Source organism: Furipterus horrens, unplaced genomic scaffold (genome assembly GCF_987537825.1).
Source record: "Furipterus horrens unplaced genomic scaffold, mFurHor1.1.pri manual_scaffold_8, whole genome shotgun sequence".
Lineage (NCBI taxonomy): Eukaryota > Metazoa > Chordata > Mammalia > Chiroptera > Furipteridae > Furipterus > Furipterus horrens.
The window spans coordinates 68,220,094-68,243,299 of NW_028327178.1; the positions used below are offsets into that span (position 1 = coordinate 68,220,094).

Sequence of the window (23,206 nt, forward strand, 5' to 3'; positions counted from 1 at the left end):
TGGAGGCAGGCAAATTATCAGACATAAAATTCAAAATAATGATTATAGGGAAGTTCAAAGAATTCAGCAAGCTACAAGAAAACTACAAAGAACTCCAGGAGAACTATGAAGAACTCCAGGGAAGCTACAAAGAACTTACTGAGAACTACACCAGCATGAAAAAGGATATAGAAGCTATCAATAAGAGCCAGGAGGAAATGAAGAATACAATTTCAAAATTGAAGAATATGGCAGAAGGAATCAAAATCAGGCTAGATGAAGCAGAATATTAGATTAGTGAGCTGGAGGACGACGTAGAAAAAAAATTCCCAGGCAGTGCAACAAAATGAAAAAAGAATGAAAAAGAACGAAGAGGTTTTAAGAGAGCTGCAGGACAATAGGAAATGTAATAATATCCGTATCATAGGAATACCATAAAGAGAAGAAGAGAAGCAAGGGAATAGAAAACCTGTTTGAAAAACTAATGACAGAAAACTTTCCTAACTTGATGAGAGAAAAAGTCATGCAATCCAGGAAGCACAGAAGATCCCAATGAAGATGAACTGAAACAGGCCCACTCAAAGACACATCATAATTAAAATGGCAAAATTCAAAGACAAAGAGAGAATCCTCTAAGCAGTAAGAGAGAAACAGCTAATAACATACAAGGGAGCTCCAATAAGGCTATCAGTGGATTTCTCAACAGACACATTACAAGCCAGAAGAGAATGACAATACTTAAAGCAATGAAAAACAAAGGCCTACAACCAAGAGTACTCTACCCAACGAGGCTCTCATTCAAAATAGAAGGTCAAATAAGAAGTTTTCCAGACAAAAGAAGATTAAAAAAATACATCTTCACCAAACCAGCTTTGCAAGAGATGCTTAAGGGCTTGCTTTAAAGAGATGAAGAAACAGAGAGAGACAAAGAGAAACACAGGTACAAAGGGGGAAAATGGCAATGAATAAGTACTTATTGATAATAACTTTAAATGTAAATTAATTAAATGCTCCAATCAAAAGACATGGAGTAGCTGAATGGATAAGAAAACATGACCCACATATATACTGTCTAAAAGAGACACACCTCAGAACAAAAGAGTTACACAGACTGAAAGTGAAGGGATGAAAAAAAAAATTCAAGCAAATGGACATGAAAAGAAAAGCTGGGTAGCGATATTTATATCAGACAAAAAATATTTTACAATAAAAGCCATAAAAAAAGACAAAGAAGAGCATTTCATAATACTTAAGGGAACAATCCATCAAGAAGATACAACCCTTGTAAACATATATGCACCCAACGTGGGAGCACACAAATATATAAGGAAAATCTTGGAGGACTTCAAGGAGAATATTGACAGCAACACACTCATAGTAGGGGACTATAATACCCCGTTGTCAAAAATGAATTGATCTTCCAAGCAGAGAAACACCAAGGATATTGTGGCACTGAACAACACTCTAGATCAAATGGACTTAATTGATATATACAAAAACTTTCACCCCAAAGAAGCAAAATATACATTATTTTCAAATGCACACAAAAAATTTTCAAAGATAGACCACATGGTAGGACTAAAATAAAGCCTCAACAAAATTCAAGAAAATTGAAATTATATCAAGCATCTTCTCAGAGCACAAGGGCTTGAAACTAGAAACCAAACTCAAGGAAATTCTCAAAAAGATTCAAATTTATAGACACTGAATAGCATGCTATTAAACAGTGAATGGGTTAACAATGACATCAAAGAAGAAAATTAAAACTTTCTGGAAAAAAATGAAAATGAACACACAACAGCCCAAACCTATGGGACACAGTGAAGACGGTCCTGAGAGGGAAGTTCATACCGATACAGGCCTATCTGAAAAGGATAGAAGAATCTCCAATGAAGAACCTAACCCTACATATACAATAACTAGAGGAACAAAAATGAATAAAGCCCAGAGCAAGTCCAAGGAGGGAAATAATCAAGATCAGAGCAGAATTAAATGACATAGAGACTAAAAGAACAATTAAAAGGATCAATTAATCCAGGAGGTTGTTCATTGAAAAGGTAACTAAAATTGACAAGCCTTTAATCAGACTCATCAAGAAAAAAGAGGGAAGACCCAAAAAGTAAGAAACAAAAAGAGGAGAAATCACAGCTGATCCCACAATACAAAGGATTGTAAGAAATTACTACGAACAACTATATGACAAAAAATTCGACAACCTGGGTGAAATGGACAAATTTCTGGAAACATATAATCTTCTGAAACTGAATCAAGAAGAAGCAGAAAGCCTGAGTACACCAGTAACAACTAGTGAAATTGAAGCAGTAATCAAAAAACTCCCGGCACACAAAAGCTCTGGACTGTATCGCTTCACAGGCAGATTTTATAAAACATTTAGGGAAGAACTAATTCCTACTCTTCTCAAACTATTCAAAAAATCCAAGAAGAGGAAAGACTCTCAAACTCTCTACGAGGCCGGTACTATCCTAATTTCAAAACCAGGTCAAGGCACAACAAAGAAAGGAAACTAAAATCCTCAACAAAATATGGCAAACCGGATCCAGCAATACATTAAAAACATCATACACAGACTTGTGGCCAAGATGGAGGCATAGACAGACACACTGTGTCTCCCTCCACAACTAAGAAGGAACACAACTACCTCAAAACTAGAACCAGAAGTTCCAGAAAATCAAACTGCATGGAAGTCCAACAAACAAAGATATAAAAAAGAAATATACTCATCCAGACAGGTAGGAGAGGCGGAGCTGGGACAGAGAGGACATGGTGTGGTGGTGGCGGCAGCAGGCCAGCGGAAAGCACAGTTGCACGTTTTAAAAAGCCAGGAGGGACACCTGGGGGGAGCTCCCAGACCAGACCAAATAGTACTGCAATTATTTTAGGGAAAAGGGTGGTTTCTCTAGCCCTTCCCTTCCTGTATCAGACAAGAAGGGATGCAGCTTTAAGTCTGCAGTGGAAACAGCAGCGCTGCTGGAGGCATCTGGTGTGTGTTTCTCTGAGATGCAGAGAGGCATCCATTCCCAGAGAGCCTCCCCTGCATGCTGGAGTGACCAAAGCCCTTGTTTCTATCAGCTTTTCAATAACATTCCCTAGAAGTTGAATCCTGCTTGGCAAGAGCCTCTTGCCGGCTGGCTGTGGTGGTGACAATAACGAGGACTCCCCATTTAGGACCTGTTTCTCATCTTGGAGGCACTTCTCAGAAGAAAGCATCGTCTGCCAGGCTAGAAATGTCTTTCAAAGATGCCTTTGCTCAAACAGGCAGCGCGGGTCAGAGAGGCTGCCGTTGGAGACCAGAGGATCCAATGGGAAGGCTCAGACCATCCCCCTGTGGCTGCTGTGTTCCCAGCATTGTCCAGGGGTGGGGCAGGGGCACAGGTCCTCCTCAGTATCTCCTGGGTCACTTTGCTGTATGTCACAGAAGTGATGGGGCAAGATGGCCATGCCCTGGCAAGTGGGATTGGGAGAATAATAAAAAAGATCACTCTCTCCTCTGCCTTTGAGCCATGATGTGTGGGCTGGGGAACTTCATGAGGTTTAATCTGTGACTCCCAACTTGACCTCTTGCCTCAAATCAGAAACTGAGCCCAGGTCTGTGTGAAGGAAACCCAGAAACTAGAGGGAGGAAATCTAGATACTCTCTATACAGAGAGTTCAAAACCTTAACATCACTTCTCCAGCTGTGCTTTATATCAGTCATTTGGAAGATTTCCCCAGCGTGGGGGAAAATCAAGCTTCATTGCTTCTGACTGTGCAAACCAGTGCGGGTGGGGGCGGAGGCAGAAACTGCCGGTCTCTCAGCAGAGTCTGCTTGTTTGAAGAGTCCCCAAGGTCCTAGAACATCCACAGACCCACCCACTCTGGGAAAGACAGACAGGACAACAGCTAGAGGGGCCCCAGTCCCATACTGAAGTGGGAGAAGTGCCTGGAAAAGGGGCGAGTTCTGGGCAAGTGGCATTGTTCCCTCTCAGACCATTCCCCACATACAGCACCACAACATGGTGAAACAGGTCGCCTGTACTGACGAGAATCCGTAAGGCTCCGCCCCTTACAACATAACAGGAGCAACAGCTCTACCTCAGATGCAGAGGCAAACACAAACAGGAGACTTCCGGCCAAGATGGAGGCATAACTGACCTGTTCCATCTCCCTCCACAACTAAGAAGAAATACAACTAATGCAAAACCAGAAATAACCAGAAGTTCCAGATAATAGAGCTACGTGGAAGTCCAATGTATGAAGTTATAAAGAAGTGGTGCTTGTCCAGATGGGTAGGAGAGGCAGAAAGGTCAAACTGTGCTGGCAGTGGCGGCTGTGGTGACGGTGGCAAGACAGAGGTAAGCACAGACACCCGTATTTAAGGGGAGATGCGAAGAACCCGAGGAACACCCCTGGCTGCAGACCAAACTTGTCAATTCGTGATTCCAGTGCTAGGGAAGGCAGACCCCATTGCCTCGGAATGTGAGGGTCAGAGGGTGTGGGGATGGAGGAGGAGGCTCCCGGTCTCTCAGTGGAGAGTGAACAGCAAGAATCCATTTTGGACCCCTGCCCCCACTCAAAATGCCACAGTGTGGTGAGAAGGGTTGCCCGGTTTTGGTGAGTGCATGGGGCTCCACCCCTATAGCGTAGGAGGTGTGACAGCCCCTCCCAGGAAGCAAAGATAAACACAAAACTGTTCAGGATGGCACAGATCATAATAGAGATCTCAATCACACAGCTGACCATTAGCAAATATCTAATCTAATGGCTCAGCAGATAGGAAATCTTTCTGAGGCACAGTTCAGAGCTCTGGTTATAAAAATGCTTACAGACTTAACAGCAGTTCTTAAACAAGACAGGGAAGGAATAAAGGCTAGTCCTGCTGAAATGAACAAAAACACATACGAAACTAGTGGTGAGGGCAAGAAAACCAGGGATCAAATCAACAAATCAGAACATAGGGAAGGAACAGTCAACCAGTGCAGAAAGAGGATATGAAAAGTGAGGAAAATGAGAAGAGGGTCAGAAACCTATGGGACAGCTATAAGCGGGCCAACATCCGAATCATAGGGTTGCCAGAAGGTGAAGAAGAAGAACTACAAATTAAAAAATTATGTGAAAAAAATAATGAAGCAGAACTTCCCAAATTGGGGAAGGAAATAGACTTACAGGTCCAGGAAGCACAGAGAGTTCCAAATAAACTGGACCCAGGAAGAACCACACCAAGACACATTATAATCAAAATGTCAAAAATTAAGGATAAAGAAAGAGTCTTAAAAGCAGCAAGAGTGAAGAAGAGAATTATGTACAAAGGGGTCCAAATAAGACTATCAGCTGATTTCTCAAAAGAAACTCTGCAGGCAAGAAGGGACTGGCAAGAAATATTCAAAGTAATGAAAAGTAAAAATCTACAACCACAAGTACTCTATCCAGAGAAGATGTCATTCTTAATAGAAGAGCAGAGAAAGTGCTTCCAGGACAAAGTAAAACAAGGAGTTCATCAGATCCAAACCGCTGTTATATGAAATGTTAAAGGGACTTGTTTAGGAGAAAGAGGATCAAAACTATGTACATTAAAATTAAAACTATATCACAACAACCAACAACAGAAACTAGAAAATCAAAACAAAGGCAAACTAAGTAGGCAACGAGAGTGGGAAAAAAATTATAGGTATGGGGAACATTTTGGGGGGAGGTCAGTGGGGAGGGGAAGGAGGGAAAGGGAGGGAGATGGTACAGGAAGTAAGAAGCATGGTAGGAGGGAGTGGAGTAGATAGGAAGATGTTGAGAAGAACTATATGCACAACCAATGGGCATGGACTAAGGGGGGGGGCAACTGGAGGGGAGGGGGCCACTGGGTGGAGGGGAACAAAGGGAAAAGAAATTGGGACAACTAACAGCACAATCAATAAAGCACATTTAAAAAATTCATACACCACTATCAAGTGGGATTCATCGCAGGGATGAAAGGATAGTATAATAATTGGAAATCAATAAACGTAATATACCACATAAACAAAATGAAAGACAAAAATCATATGATCATATCAATAGATACTGAAAAACATTTGATAAACTTCAGCACCCATTTATCATATAAACGCTCAGCAAAGTGGTATAGAAGGGGCATACCTCAACATAATAAAGGCCATGTATGAGAAATCTGCAAACATTATACTCAATAGGCAAAAACTAAAAGCTTTCCCCCTAAGATCAGGAACACGACAAGGATGTCCACTATTTCCATTTCTACTTAACACAGTTTTGGGAGTTCTAGCCACAGCATTCAGACAAGAAAAAGAACCAAAGGGCATCCAAATTGGAAAGGAAAAAGTAAAACTGTCATTATTTGCAGATGACATCATAGTATATATAGAAAACCCTATAAACTCCACCAAAAAGTACTCAACCTAATAAGTGAATTTGGCAAAATAGCAGGGTACAAAGTCAATATTCTGACACAAACAAAGACATTTCTGTACACAAACAATGAGATATCAGAGACAGAAACTAGAAAAATAAATCCCATTTACTATAGCAACAAGAAAAATAAAGTACCTAGGAATAAACTTAACCAACGAGGAAAAAGAACTGTACTCAGAAAACTCCATAACACTGAAGAAAGAAATTAAGGAAGATACAAATAAATGGAAGCATATACCATGTTTATGGATGCGAAGAATCAACATCATTAAAATGTCCATACTACCCAAAGCAATTTATAGATTCAACTCAATCCCCATTAAAATACCAACAACATATTTCACAGATCTAGAAGAATTACTTCAAAATTTATATGGAACAAAAAACGACTTCAAATAGCCTCCGCAATCTTGAGAAAGGAGAACAAAGGAGGAGGAATCACAATACCTAATATCAAACTATATTAAAATGCCACAGTAATCAAATCAGTATGGCACTGGGATAAGAAGAGACATATAGATCAATGGAACACAATAGAGAGGCCGGAAAAATACCCACAACTCTATGATCAATTCATATTTGACAAAGGGGGAAGGAACATAACATGGAGTGAAAAGAGCCTCTTCAACAAATAGTGCTAGAAGAAGGATGCTGAAAATCAAGGTTCCTAAACGGAGGCATGCTCTCATGCCTCTTGGTCTGGGTGCTCTATGACCTGAGCTGGAGAGCTGGACTCGCTGGCGCCAACAGTCTTTGACTGATCAGGCTAAGGGTTTCAAGACATTCTGTGACTTAAAAGGAATCTTGCAAAGTACTCCATCTTCCCTGATGTTGCCAAAGAAACCAAACAAAGCCAAGAACAGGTGGTGTTTAACCCTGTGTGCTTTCTGTTAAGGTTTAAGGAACAGTGTGGCCATTCCCATAATCTTAAAAGAATAGATGATTGAATTCCTATTTTTGCTTTTGATAGAAATCATTCTTCATAGTTTATATATTAACCTCCCATTGTTTTAATCCTAAGTAAGTAATTGTATATTGTAATCATTATTGGAATGTACCTGTGAGCTCATTCTTTACCCTCCCTATTGATTTCTATACTTGCAAAACTCAATAAAAGGAGAGGTCTCTGCACAGCTCTTCACTGACCTGCCAGAGCGTGTGGCAGCACTCCATCTGACCCATTCTCCTTGCTGGAATTACTTCCGCGCCCTCGCCACATTTAATACAACAGAAGAACTGGACAGAGACCTGCAAAAAAATGAAACTAGACCACCAACTTACACCATACACCAGAATAAACTTAAGATGGATCAAAGACGTAAATGCAAGTCATGACACCATAAAAGTCCTAGAGGAAAACAGGCAGGAAAATCTCAGATATCTCATGCAGCAATATTTTTGCCAATACATCTCCCAGGGTATGGGAAATAAAAGAAAGAATAAATAGAAGGAACTACATCAAACTAAAGTTTGTGCTCAGTGAAAGAAAACATCAGCAAGATATAAACGGAACCAAACATATGGGAAAACATGTTTGCCAATGATACCTCAGACAAACATTTGATCTCCAAAATATCTAAAGAACTTATACAACTCAACACCAAGAAGACAGAAAATCCAATTAAAAAATGGGCAAAGAATCTGAACATACACTGCTCCAAGGAGGATATACAGAGAGCCCATAGGCATATGAAAGAATGCTCAACATCACTAGCCATCAGAGACATGCAAATTAAAACCACAGTGAGATACCACCTCACACTGGTCAAGATGGTCATCATTAACAAATCAAGAAACAACAAGTGTTGGAGAGGATGTGGAGAAAAGGGAACCCTAGTGCACTGTTGGTGGGAATGCAGAGTGGTGCAGTCACTGTGGAAAATAGTATGGTATTTCCTCAAAAACCTAAAAATGGAAATGTCTTTTGATCCTGCAGTTCCACTGCTATGATTATAACAGGGGAATCCTGAAACAGTTCAGAAGAACTTATGCACCCCTATGTTCATAGCAGTGCTATTTATAATAGTCAAGCACTGAAAGCAGCCTAAGTTTCAATCAGTAGATGAGAGGATCAAGAAAACTGTGGTACATTTACACGACGGAATACTATGCAGCAGAAAGAAATAAGGAACTCCTACCTTTTGCAACAACATGGATGGAACTGGGGAGTATTATGCTTAGTGAAATAAGCCAGGTGGCAAAAGAAAAATATCATATGGTCTTACTTAATATAGGAACCTAATGAACAAAACAAACTAGCAGCAAAATAGAACCAAAGCCATGGAAACAAGGAACAGACTGACAGTGACCAGAGGTGAGGGGGGATAGGGAGAAGAGGGGAAAGAAGGGAAAAGGTCTAGACAAGGAACTAATTAAATGACCCATGGACATGGACCACAGGGTAGGGATTGGCTGTGGGAGAGGGAGGAGGTGGATGGGGCAGGGGAAAGCAAAGGGGAAAAGATGGGAAAACAGTAATAGAACAGCAATTTAAAAAATGGAAAAATAATGGGAGAAGACTGGTTTTAAGCCTTATTACAGGGCTACAGTAGTTTATATTTGCTGAGAAGAAACTCTTCAACTGCCCTGCATGACCTGTGTTGAAGAACTTGATGGATGCTTTCAAAAACTGAATGGGGATGGGAATAGAGATGTCTCATCCTTAACCTAAATCTTGGATCGGTTGGTTGTCTTGTGACATTAGCATCTCCAATGCACTCAAGAAGATGACTCTTTAACTTGCTGATTATATATATAGGTATGTTCTGCCTTTTGTTTTTTTAAGATTGAGAACACTCTTTCCAGCTCTCTATATCACTGAGCAGAAACTACAAGTCTATGGAATAAACTGAAGTAAAAAGTAGAGAAAATGAAATGATTCAGTGGTCTAGAAGGACAACATGAAGTGAAGAGACATCTTTGGGCCAACTGAAAGGTGTATAGAGAAACTAAGACCACCAGGAAATTCTAGTGCATGAAGTCAATGTTCTCTACCCTTTCCCCATTTTCAACACCCCATAAGATCCCTTCAATACTCTAAGTTGTATATCTTTCTTAAGCTTCCTTGAATATTTCAAAGCAGATACTTCTCTTTAGGAATAATTTTCTAACAAACATTGGAAATTGTAACATCATCATCTTTGGATAATAAAAGAGCACAGAGGGAAAGAATTATGTCTCGTGGGGGTGAAAGAAAAATACAAAACTTTACCATGACTTCAAATCTCAGAGAATGTACCTGTGCATTCCAAGAGTAGAATAACTGGACCTCATGTTATTTCCATTAATATATTCAACTATATCACTAGTATATTTTGGCTACATCATTGAAGAAAATGATTACTTCTTGTTCTGTAGAAAGTCTGCAGACAAGGTCAGTGTCACTATGTTTTACAAAAGCATCAGATAAAATCTCCCTCATCGTAAAACTACAGAAATATTTTAAGGTTTATTTAAGCAACTTTAAAAGAAAGCAGATTAAGGTCACTTTCACCTTCATCTACAAATTGCTTAACTCTATAACCTATTCAAATCCTACAATTTTTATAATTTATTAATTGAGCCATATTTTTCATTTTTCATTATTTCATATTTTGCTTGTCTTGATATTACTAAAATATGTATTTTAAATTTAAACACCACAAAATATTCCATCCCATTAATGAGTCTCATGAATTTGAAAACAAGAAAGTTTGAAAAGACCTAAATCTAAAAAGTCTAAAAGGTAAATCTAGAAGAAGATATTCACTATAGAGATGGATGAAACTGAGGCCCAGGGCAGCAGAGTAGAGTAGACAATGTCAATTCCTGTTCTGATTATCTCTTGTTGCATTAAAATTTATATTTTATTACCTCTCATGGTTCTGTGGATTGACTGGGCTCAACTGGGTGGTTCTTGCTTGGTTGGGGTCTGTGTCAGCCAGGATTCTCCAGGGAAATGGGACCAATTACACCCATATGTGTGTGCGTGTATTTTATTTTTTTTTCTTTCAATTTTTTTCTTAAGGTATTGGCTGAAAACTCTGGCAGGAGTTAATTCATCAGTCTTGAATTTCTTTTTCTCCAGAAAACATATATTTTTGCTCTTAAGGTCTTCATGATTAGATGGGGTCCACCCACATTATTCAGGATAATCTCCTTACTTGAAGTCAACTGATTTTAGATGTTAATAGTATCTATGAAATACCTTCATGGCAACATCTAGAATAACTGAATACAGTAGTTTAGCAAAGCTGACACATATAACTAACCATAACAGGATCTCTTATATGGTTATAGTCAGATGTCTTCTGAAAGGTCTTTTGGGCTGGATGTCCAAGATGACTCACTCTCATGGCTGGTGACTGATGCTGGCCATCAGCTGGAAATTCAGCTAAGGTTGCTGACCAGTATATCAATCTCATTCCTTAGCATTGATTTGGAATTCTCTCAGCATAGTGGCTGGGTTCTATGAGTGAGTGTCCTACTAGCCAGCATTCCACAAAACAGGAAATGGAAGCCAGTAGACCAGTGAAGGCCTATCCCTGACACTAGTACAGTGTTATATCCACTGTGTTCTATTGGTCAAAGGAATCATGGGGCTCACTCAGATTCAAGAGGGTGGAGAAATAGATTCTACCTCTTGAAGGGAGATTAGCAAGGCCCCACTGCAGAATATATGGGCTGGGAGATTTCGTTGTGGTCATTTTTGGAACATATAATGGCACTCACCAAATGCCAGGCATGTGCAACTCTTTGCTTTAGGGCTTCTCTGGGGCCCAGAGACTGCTCTGCCTCTTGTGGGACAGGTCTGTGGCAATGAAAACTTAACACCCAACCAATTCCTGACAAGAGTTGGATACTACAGGTGCCTTGCCTCCCAGAGTTCCTCCAGCAGGATTAAGCCCCAGTTCCAAACAATGGTAACTTGCTTGGTAAGCCACCGTTTCTTTGCTCTGCTCCCCCTACTGTGTTGCTTCCTGAGATAACCTACTGAAAATTTTACTTGCCCTCTGTCTCAAAGTCAGGGGAAACCCAAGTCAAGTTATAGTAACTTGCCCAAGGTCAGAGATAAAACTAGGGGCTGAGCTGACCCCTAGCCAAGAATCTCTCTCATGTTTGTTATATTCTGAAAGAATGCTTACTTTTTTTTTTTTTGACTTTTTTTTTAAGTATATTTTATTGATTTTGTTGTTACAGTAGTTCCAATTTTTCCCCCTTTACTCCCCTCCACCCAGTATCTCCCTACCCCAGCATCCCCCCCCCAAGTCCATACCCATGGTTCGTAAAAAATAACTATCCCTCCATCTCAGATATTAAGACCCTTTGTAATCTTGTAAAGGACAATGGGCGAAGGTCTCAAGATCCTCTAGCTGCTTCAAGCTGGACATGGTCGTCGTCCTACCTACCCTTGGGTCCAGAAATCCCTAATAATAGTGGGGGTGTGGAGGGGAGGGTGGCCTTCCCACATGGGGAAGGATTGTGCAGACTCCAGGTCAGTTGGCTGTCTCCGGACAACGGCGTGCTTGGTTTAGCAGGCTGGCATCCTTGTTGTGTTCTGGGGGCAACAGATTTGGCGAAAAGGGTTAAAAAGCATCATCCAATCCATAACTACTAGGTGATAAAAGGCAGGAATTAATTTTTCAATGTTCCACATTAGGAGAAAAAAAAAAAGGGCTTCTTTGGAGGAAGGTGTGCTAGGCACATCTCGCCTGTCCAAAACCCTTTTGCCCATTATATTTAGTTTGGGCTGAGGGAAATAGTTTATGTTTCCCCCCTCTCAGACCTCTGGGTCCTTTCTGTCCAAGCCATTAGGATAGAAAAGAGAATTCAGTTTTAAAGTGAAGCCCACAGACCACCCCATTCTTTACCAACCCAGCCATTTAGTTCAGCCAAACTGTTGAGTCTCAGGAGGCAGCGCTGCAGAGAGGATTAAGTGAGGCTTATGCGTACAGACAATCATTCAGGTAATGCGGTCATAGGCTTATGCCCTTTGAAAACAGAAAACACATGTTAATTTATGTAACATAACCAACAAACAAGTCTCTAAATCTGTAAGAATGCTTACTTTTATTGAATGATTGAGAGGGAGCTTACAAAAGAGAAAATTTTGAAATGTATATGTTAGCTATGTTAAACAGATGTTGCTTGGAAAGAGAACTGGAGTAGAAGTAAAATAACATGGGTTCTCAATTTTGTTATGTGAGTCATGAACAAATCATGTAACTGCCCCAAGCATAAGAGGGAGAATTAAATTCTCAGCTTACAATCACATCTCCAGCATTCCTATGACAGTCAAATGGGATGCTGTCTGCAAAAACAGTAGCATGAAGAAAAATAGCCAAATAAAGGAAAGGAATAAATTTTTCTCACTTTTGGTGGCTATGTCAACAAAACATTGTGTTCTAATTTCTTTTTTTTGCAAGCTTCTCATGTTAGTTTTTGTATTGAATTTATTAGGGTGATGTTGTACACTTGAAACCTGTATGGTTTTATTAACCAACTCTATGATACATGTAATCTTGAGCCTCATTCTACATTTCAGAAGAAGACAATTGCCCAGTCCACCAACCCATGCTCTCTGAGTAATTCAGGTTAGGCTGAAGTCTCCAGTTTTAAAACAAAGTCTTCAGATATGATTTTTAGCAGGTAGTTGCCAATGACCCACTCTTACTTGCAAGAGTTCCTGGGACATAAAGCTATCTCTCAGTCAGGACAGCAAATGTTCTTATTGTTGGAGAATATACATAGCAATGAACTGCTGGGGAAAAGATAATATGAATTTTTTTCCTCCATTGGTTTATTTAAAATAATCCACACCATATTATGACTTCCCCTCAGGAGCTTGTTTAAGATGTATGAAAATATGTCAACAATGGTCTTGAACACATTTAATAATATTGACCGTATTTGTTGTGATAAACCAAAACCATAGAAGATTTATGTGCATGTTTACTTACTAAATTGATCACACTTTCTGGTCAAAAAGGTAGAACAATTTGGCTGCTAAGGATTTCGAACATAACTTTGGTTGACATTTGTTGTTATATTTTTAAAAGGAAATAATTTGATTTGGTCTACAATTTGTTTAGAAAGCTTTGCTTGCCAACTTAACTAAATCACACCTATTTCCTACAGGGACTGACCTCTTGCTACACACTAGTAATAGCTTATGCTAAAGTGGGAAAAGACTTAATTTGAGAATTACATTTCTTCAAAGACTAATTTCAAATTGGATTTTTTTTTTTAAGGTAGGTTGACAGATTCATATCTACATCACCCACAGGGGTAGGGGTGTGGAGAGGATGCTCTTTCTTTAGTTTATTGTTCTACCGGTGTATTAGGCTCTGAATGCTAAGAACTAATTATCCCCTTTTGTGACACTAAGTCAAGTTTTTATGAGTACATACTCCTAGTGTATGGGACCGAAACATATGAACTTCCATTTAATTGGTTATTCATTTTAAGAATCCATAGAAATAGATAAATTGAAAAACTGGAAAATAAAACCAGTTTCTAGAGACTTCAGAGAGAAACACACGAGTTACTTTTAAAAAGAAAACCTCAAATTAAGAATTTAATTTTTAAAAATCGCTTATTTTCCTTTATTTCCCATCTGTAGTATGCCAAAGGTAAGAGAGTCCCTTTGAGTTGGGGGAAAACTCCTTTGAAATGACTTCAGTGAGATTTCATCCGTATTTCAAACACATTAATTTCATATCATCCATAGCAGGTAATGAAGATGCACAGGTTCCAGTCAAATTCACCTTCTGAAAAACTGCAATTTAAGAGTCTGTTGATTGATACCACACAGGCTGTCTTAACCATCATGATCAAAATCCAACTATTAAGGAAAGGGGCTCAGGAGAGATGCATTTGAGTTTTGACAAATCCCTGACCAAACTCAGAATCCCAACCAGCGCTTTTCCAAGTCATTTTCCAGGCAGAAGACCCCATCAGCCTGCGTGTGGCTCACAGTGTTTCTCAAGAGTGGTTTGATAACCCCTTCATCCCCCAAACTCAAGACACACCCTGATCCCGCGAACCGGTTTGGGCTGTCAGAACACACAGCAGCGTGTTCAGTCCCAATAACTCTCATGGTGATTAATGAGCGCCTTGATAATTTAATTTCATGTGTGATTAAATTATAAGGCGTGGGGGCGGAGAACTCTGCGCTCCCTCGCCGTCCGGGCCAACGCAGCGCGGAGCCTGGGGGTCTGGGCAGCGTGCGAAGCAGCCTTCTTCCTCCGACATAACCTCGAGGCTCCTCCAGCCTGCCGGCAGAGCCTTCCCAAGGTCAGTCGGTGCCAGGACCGGTCTCCCGGAGGGGAGGGCGGTTAGATAGGGTTATGGGGGAAAAGGTGGTTTGCAGAGCGGGGAGGGTAGCTATGGGCACAGGGCAACTTGATTCTGACCACGGAACTGGGAGAGCGGCGGCAGCTCTGACCCAAGCAGAGGCATGGAGGGGCCGGGAAATAGCCCCAGCAAGGGAAGATATCACTCTCTTAACTCCCCTGTTTCTCCGCCACAGGGCCTTGGAGAGTCCTTGGTACCCCCACACCCCTGGGAGGAAGGGGCGCGAGGATTGGCAGGGCTGAGTCTTCTCCCAGCCTCCGCCCTCCACGCCTGGACTTTGAAGGTTTCCCTGCAGGCGAGGAGGTAGCGGCCGGCTACAGTCACCCAAATCTTCTTCTTTACCCCGGGCTGCGGACCCCAGCTCCCTCCTGTGCTCACCGAGGACCATGCCAGCCCAAGGTTCAGTCACATCTCGGGGGAGAGGGGGAGTATAAAGCCGAACAACAGCCTGAAACCTCGGGAAGGCGAAGAAGCGCTAACAAAACTAGGTGCCGAGTCTCCGGGGTTCTGAACTTGACTTACTGGGGCGGAGGCGGGAGGAACCGATCTAAGCTAAGTCTCTGGGGTAACTTCTGGCTGTTACTGTCTTCTTAAATGATGGAGAACTGGTTCTAGGAGAGGAGTGAACACAGGTTTGAAGGCGGTTGTCCCGTGCTGGGTGATGCGGGTAGAGGAACCTGCTGTCCTCACACCGTTCCCGCGGTCATGGCGCAGTCCTGCCTTGGGCGAGGTAGATGGCTGCTTTTGCTCCAGTGCTGAGCGCCGGGGCTGCGAGGGAGACGGGAGACGGCAGTCTCGGGTGTAGAACCTGTGAGACCCCTCTCAGGCGAGAGGGAGCGTAGCTTCGTGATCAAATCGAAGGGCTTAACATTCAGCGGGGGGTGGGGGGCGTGGGGGGAGCACGGCTGCGAGAGGCAAGAGTGTCCCCTGAGAACTCTAGGAAAGTTCATCCAGGCTGTTCAGAAGCCAAACGGGAGGATAAGAATGGCCACACCTGGGCTCGGGAGGGCCGGGTGTCCAGACGGTGCCCAGGACCTGGCGGGAGGACCGCTCCTGGCTGAATTTTCAGCTAGGCAATGGCATCCTGAAAGGGACGGCCCGGGCTGAACCCAGGCTACCTGCTTTCCTTCAGCCAGCGAATCCTGAGAGAGCTCCGGGAACCGCGCGCTTGATGTCCGGGCTGCAGGTGCAATGGCCAGGCTTCTCGGATACGCAGTAATTACCATATCTTCCTTCTCTAGATATTTGGAAGTAGCGCCAAGGAATGGGGGAAATCATGAATAACCAAATGGACTTGTAAACAGAAATTACTGTGTGGAGATTACATACATATAATCTTAGGGAGACATACATTTCTCCGTAATAGAATACTAAAATGAACCTGCTTAGCTAAAGCAGAAACAAGCACAAATTCATTCTAGGAGGCTTGGCCTGAAATGCCGCGAGTTAGCGTGTGCAGGGTGCTTAAAATTCTAGGATATTTGGACTATACAAAATCCTCCGTAGGAAAAAAGTCTGCAGGGTGGGGGGAGGTGGAATGAAGAAAACCCCCAAAGGCGTTGGCCCTGGAAGCACCTTTCCCCTGGTGCCTTTGCTCCAGCTGAACCCTGCTTTGCCCAGATTTGCACGCTAGTCTAAAGAGGAAGCCGCTTCCCTAAAGGTGCCCGAGTGATAAGTAAAAAACGTTTATGGGCAAGGCTGCTGCCTGCAATCGCCTGAGCTACTGGGAATAATTCTGCAGAGAGGTAGCCCTATATATCACTGGTGTGCATGCTGGCGCTCTACTCTGGGGAGCTGACGCATTCCAAGAGCAAGCGAGCAGGTCGCGGACTTCCACTTTTGTCCCTGTTCTTAAAATCATTCCTTAAATTTGCTCTTTGTCTATGCTTCTATCAGACTCAGCTGAACCCTTGTATCTGGTTTTCACCAAAAACAGTAGCTGGACCCATGGAGGACAATTTAAATGCTCAGGGCCAACTTTTTCCAACTCAAAAAGCTGCCACACACTGCAGAAATAACAGGCACCTCGTGGACACAAAAAATCTTTCCCAGAAATTAAATTACCAGAGCCGGACTGGGAAGATCCTAAACAGAAGCCCGTCATTGGAAGAACCCGGTGTTCTCAATATTTACATGGGGGGAGAGGGATGATGAGGGGCTCCAAGTGAGGCTTTATTTCCCAGATTATCGTCACTCTGTAGTCTGACTAAACGACACCAGGATACAGTGAGGGTGATGGCGATTCCTAACAATTCCCAAAGTTGCAAAAGGAGGAAGAATTAGTTTTATATTTTCATCCACAAGATCACTCATGTCTAATGATGTCGTCGATCTCCTGCAAAATGACGTCGAAGTCGGCGCCACATCGGGTGGCATTGTTAATTCAACGTGCCACACGCGAGCAGTGCTGTCTTTCTTCTGTCTCCCAAGTGCATGTTCGCACATTGATTTCACCTCTCGCTCTCAGCCCTGCTGCCGAATACTATAATGGGAAACACCATCAGCACACAATTACCCTTTCAGAGGATTCACTTCTCTTCACAGACACTGTTATTTGAGAAATAGGATCATTTGATTTCATATTGCACTAAATAACACCCAGCCAGTTCAAATTGCCAGCTTCTTAAAAACCGTCCATTGGAATAAATTGCAGTGGCCTCTTTTGCTTTTCAGTGCAATATGCTGGGCACCGGGCAGAACTTGCAAAAATAACCACAAAGCCAGCCCTGAACCGTCGTTATTAGTAGGAAAGGCTCTGCCGCCCCGCAGGCAAAGGCATTCAGCCACCGGGTTTCCTGCCATCACCCCGTCCACAAGCCAAGTTTGAGATGGTTCAATCACTTTGCTTTGAAATTAAAATATAGTTATAGCCACCCGGAGAAAGCGCTTAGGGTCACAAGGTGCTTAAGCGTAGAGGAGAGAAAGATGTAGGTACGCAAGGCACCTGTTTCCTTAAGTTCTGCGGTGCTGCCTGCGGGTCTGTGGCTTCGAGCCCCAGGTGTACCTTCTCCAAGTTGGCGGGTCTCGAGTTCTAGCTAGAGCATGCCACTGCTGCCTCTCTTTCTGATGAGTTGTTCAGAGTTGCCGTCCCCTATGACCTCAGCACGAGTGCCAGACCGGGAGCCGTGGCTCGCGGTGTTCTACCAAGGGCAAGAGAGGAAGGAGCCTCACTGTGGCTTCAGCGTGGAGTAGAGAGGGAGAGAGAGGGAGAGGGCGCAGGAGAAAGGAAGGGAGGCGAGCTCGAGTTCGCTATACTCCCGCCGCCGGAGGCATTTCATAAAGAACTGAGCGTTTGAAAGTCGGCCATACGCTGAGGTTTGTTAACATTGTTCAACTGGGGGACAATTTTTCATCTTTATGGGGCGGTCCACGTCCCTCTACTTTTATATAAAACAAGATTTGACTCCTTAGTGCTTGGTTCATTTGTGCCAAGGGGCAGGGTGAATTTGAGACTACCAGGGTCTTGGCGAATCTGCCTGTTGAAGTATATATAACATTTGTTTAATGTACTTCGTGAAGGCCGAATTAGATTCTCCGGAGACTCATCCGTGCACCCCAATTCGGGGCATGGGCTGGAAAGACCCTTTTAATGGGTTTTGGGTTCCAGAGGGCATTTGGGGAGTGGGTGGGGAGCCCTTCCCTCCCCTGACACTGGGAGGAGCCAGAGAGAAAGGGGTTGTGGGCAGGCGTGGAAAGGGAAGGTTACAGGCGCGTTGAGAGTAGGAATCTAAGCTCATCTCGTTTGGGGTTGGCTCAGACTTAGCACAAGAGTACTTTGGGAGGTGGCGGGGAAGGCATGGACCGACCTAAGCGTGTCCGCAGTCTCCACTTGGCCTAGTTCTGCGGACTCTGAGCCGCGTTCTCTTAGCGTTTCCTTCAGAAGAAGACAATTGCCCAGTCCACCAACCCACGCTTGTCTGAATATTTCCCGCAGCGGATAAAGGTGCGGTCCATATCAAACCCTGCGCGGGGTTGGGTCGCGGACCTTTGGAGCTGCCCTCTGGACCTGAGAGAAGGTGGCAAAGCGTAGCTTCCCACACTGCCACGTCTAGCCCTGCGTATCCGGATGCAAGGCAGACCCAGGAGCTGTCCACCGGGGCCCTTAGCGCAAGGGCTTGCTTTATCCAGGCCCCTACCCCAAGGCCCTTGTGCCCTCACCTGCGAGCCTTCAGCACCCACTTCCCTGCACGCAGTTGGGGCGCTACCTCCCAACTTCCCACCTCCTCCCATTGGGGGTGCAGCCAGAGAACTTTTTTTTTTTTTTCGTAAAACGTTGAGACCAAATGTGTCAGCTTTCCGAGGGGACAGGAACAGGGTGACTAAATTCGGAGAGGCCAGAAAACACGTCCTGCCCGGCTCCAGTCTTCTATGCCCTTGCGAATGGAACCGCAGAGCTACTGGTGGAATGGCTGTGCGGCTGGCTTTGCGACTGTGATTTGGGCGGTGGCCCTAGAGCTGGCGGGGGCTTCGCCTGCCGCTGCAGCGGACTGGTTCCCTGAGGTTCCCGGGGCTACAAGGGACTGCTGGAGTGGGTCTTTCCCTCCTCAGGTGTCTCTCTTACTGTCTTTGGCACCAGAGCCAGGGCAACTAGTGATGGCCAACCTCCAGCACTGGGTGTTCTGTGTACGCCCTGTGCCGACCCTGGGAGTCGTAGGTGAGGGCGGTGAAAACCAGTTGTCGCTGCTCCAGTTGGCTCGGGCCTCCGGCTTTCGCCGTGGCTCTCAGGTCATTCCCTTTGCCAACTATTCTCGCCCCCGTCCAAATCACGTCTCACCAGTGCGGGTGCCCGCGCTACTCTCTCTTGCCCGCTTTCCCTCTACATCCCCGTGTTTACCAGAGCGTTTTGTTTCCCTGTCGGATTCCAGACGGAGGGGCTGTAACCGTGCTCTCCTCGGACTGACGCTAATCAAGTAATTTCCCCATCCCAGCCCCATCAAATTGCTCTTTAGCTGTTGAACCGGGGAGTTTTGCTCGCCTTTTCACATGCTAATCACGCCCATTCAGTGGCTCTTGGTGGGGCTGTTTGTCTCGGGATAAATCTCCTTGTTTGCCGACTGCATGATTAATTGATATTGTTGTCTGGCTTTTGTGCTGGCCGAGAGAAGCTGAAAGGCGGAGCGTCTTGACTGCGCCGGGGCCGCTGGCAACATCTTCGGGCTGCGGAGGTCCTGGCAAGGTCGAGCCGGGACTGATGACGTTATGAGCCCGATTTGGTTTTCCTTATTAAAAATATGATGAAAGACTCAGAGACCCCAGTTTTACAGCCCACCACCGGGGCGCAGAAACAGAACAGAGTTTAAGCCACTAGCGCAGACAAAGCCCGGGAGTTTGCTCAATTCAAAGAGAAAAATGGGTGTCACTTCACGCAAGAGACAAATCGCATTTCGGCCCACCCGGGATGTCAAGAGTTGAACATACACTGCGCTGTGCTCCGGTTTTTCAAACAAAGAATAAAATCTCTCCTTCTTCCTCTTTCTCTCCCCCCTCAACCCCCGCCCCAACTGCCCCCCCACCCCCCCCTTCTCTCCCTATTCGGTCGAGGTTGTAAAGACAAGTTGACATCCTGAAAAGATAAGTAATACGAAGACACCGCTCCCCGATCCGAGGGAGAACTTGTAGGCAGCAGCCAAGGAAAGCTGAGAAAAGGAGCTTCCAGTCCTCACCCGAGTTTGAGGAAGCGCGCAGTCCTTATACCGAAAAGCGTGCCCAGTGGAAGCCAGGCGCTAACCTTGAACTCTCACCATCACTAAGGTCCACGTCCTCCTGCAGACCAGTGTTTTTATTTGCCTTCACCAGTCCGACTCATTGCTCTATTTTTCCCAGCCCACAGGTGCAGTCAAACCAACAAATTCCTTCGCCTCTCCTGCCCTCTCCCCTGCATTCTGGGGTTTTATCCTCTACGGACGTTCCTGAAAACTTGGAGATTCAATTAAATAATTCCAGTTACGTGTTGCTCCTACCGCCTGCTTATTGCAAATATTTCCTTTTTCGATTTCTTATGAAAAAAGCAAAGAGAAGAAAAGAAACTGTCACCTTGTTTTTACTGAGCGTGGGGTAATTGATAGGCGCCATCGAAGGTCAGAATTTGCATAAGAATTAAGAGCAGTAAATTAATTTAATATTCAACGCACATCTCCAATTATTCCTGGAAACCTTTGTCTATGCGGCTGCCAGAGAGGGGATTCATCTGCTCTTCAGTCAAACAACATCTGTGTGGTTAATAATTTGATAAACAGCTCATACAAATAATTTCTGAATTATCTGGCAGCCCAATGACTATTCAGTTTGGAAACGTTTTGACGGGGTCTTCAGGCATACTCCGAGGGCCTCTAGTGTCTGGCGGACAACTGCTTTCTTATATTTTAAACATCAGGTGATGCCAATGTGTAAAATAAGTCATTATCATTAAGGAATAATCCTGCCTTTAAAAAAGAGAAATAAAAACGCTTGGGTCATCACGGTGGTCAACAGGTCCTCGATTAAGGACCCTGAGATGAATAGAATAGATCTGCTGGAGAGGAGGACTGAGTGAAGAATAACCTGAAGCGGGGAAGACATGGGTGTTGGGAGGGACTGGATAGGGGTGGCGGCTGTTTTTCTTTAATATCATGGATTGAAACTGAGTGACTGGACTTGTGTACGGAAATATCTTCAAGGAAGGGTCCCAATGGTCGTTGCAACTGGAAGGGACATAAGATAGGTGTATGAGAGGGACACCAAGTTTTCACTATGTTGCTTCTTGCACCTTTTAATGTTCTCCTTACATGAAGGTATTATTTATTCCAGAAATAAATACATAAAAACGAATTGAGATACCAGAAAACAGGTGTGAATTATTTTAGCTGGATGTAGTCCTTAAATAACTTCTCCCCACTTGTCCTCCTGACAACACTCCCTCCTCCCTGTCTTCACCCCCAGCCAGGTATGTATGCAAGCCAAAACGTTGAGTTGGCCCTAATTTGAATTCTGAAGGAAGCACTTGTAGAATGATGCGATCCTGTTGTCAAAACAGACCTGAATTTAGACACTTTTTCTTTGTTATCTTTTGCTCTTAAGATTTCTGGCTCTAATTCCATTCCTGTATCTTTCTGCCATCCTTAGCAAAGCCCTGCTCCTGATATAAAGTCTAGAAAGGAACCATGTGATCTTGAACAAGACTCTGACTGCTCTAATTTTTGCAGCCTGTGCATTGCAGCTCTATTTACTGCAAATCTATGTTTACCCTGGAAGTGTTCTGCACTGACTGCACTGTAACAGGATGTTCAACTAATATCCTTATCTCTGCTTATACATTCTTACGTGTTTGATGTATACACCTCACCCATTCAATATTCTACTTTCTATTTCCTTACAGCTGACAATCTAAGTACTTGAAGCCACTGAAAACTACTCCGAAGTTCAGAGTAGTGTCAAAGCAGTAATATGATAGAACTCTGCCCTTGTACTCTAATGAGCCTGGGGTAGCACTATGCTTTAAATACAGGCAAACTCTTTATATTATAGGTCTAAATATACAATTTTACAATAAATACAATGCTTACTTGAGCTCAACTGAAGAATTACATCTCCAGAAAATAAGCCATTGTGTCACAAGAATATCACAATAGCATTTCTACAAGAATATTCATTTCTATTTTAACCTTTTCTTTTCACATTTTATTATATCTATATATTCCCCAAAGAACTATAGACACAATCAGGCCTTGCAGGCCCTTATAAGCATACAAATCATCTGTTACTTATGATGGGGGGGTCTCTCTGCATCTTTTTATTAATTTCTGACTTTGATTCAGACTTCTAGCCAGCAGAGTGATTTGAAAACATTTCTCTTCTTAAATGGAACATGATTGATTCTTTTGGGAACTATTCTAATTTTAAACACAAACACATTCAGTTTCTTAATCTGTAGCTCTGATGTTACTCATTTTTATGCACACAACCTATCCCCCTTTGGCAGTAGTTTATGTTTGATATTTGTCTTCTTTACATTTGTTTGACTATTTTTCAAGGCAGCATATGGGCAGAAAATGGCCATTAAACAAGAAGGCCATGAAGTCTGATTATGTTTTTGACTATTTAGTAAAGCCACAGAATATTGAAATTTTGAGATTAAAAAAAAAAGAAAACAAACTAATGATCCCTCTCCTGAAAAGCCGTCTGGATACATTAAAGTTGACGAGTTCAGAATGATTATTCTGATAAATGCTTGGCTTCTTGGTGATTAGATACATATTTTCAACACAGTCTCCTAAATGAGGTTGAGATCTGCATTAGAGGGAGACTTGCTGAGCATAACTGGAAATTGTTGGTGAAAAAAAAAGAATCTAGATTACCACCTTACTTTGTAGAGTTCAAATCAGAGATAACTGTTACTCATGTACACTTGCACTAAAAATATTGGAAATATAGTAATAGGTGATGTTCAATAACTTAAGCCCTGGCCAGGTGGCTCAGTTGATTAAAGTGTCATCCTGTG

At 43.2% G+C, this 23,206-nt stretch overlaps 1 long non-coding RNA gene across 1 annotated transcript; it reads left to right on the plus strand.

The window, feature by feature from the left end:
* Positions 1-15,223: 15,223 nt before the first annotated feature.
* On the plus strand, positions 15,224-21,543 carry LOC150003097 (uncharacterized). The gene is made up of 2 exons (XR_016512651.1): positions 15,224-15,460; positions 20,554-21,543. It is a non-coding gene; the product is annotated as an uncharacterized LOC150003097 (long non-coding RNA).
* The last annotated feature ends 1,663 nt before the right edge of the window (positions 21,544-23,206 follow it).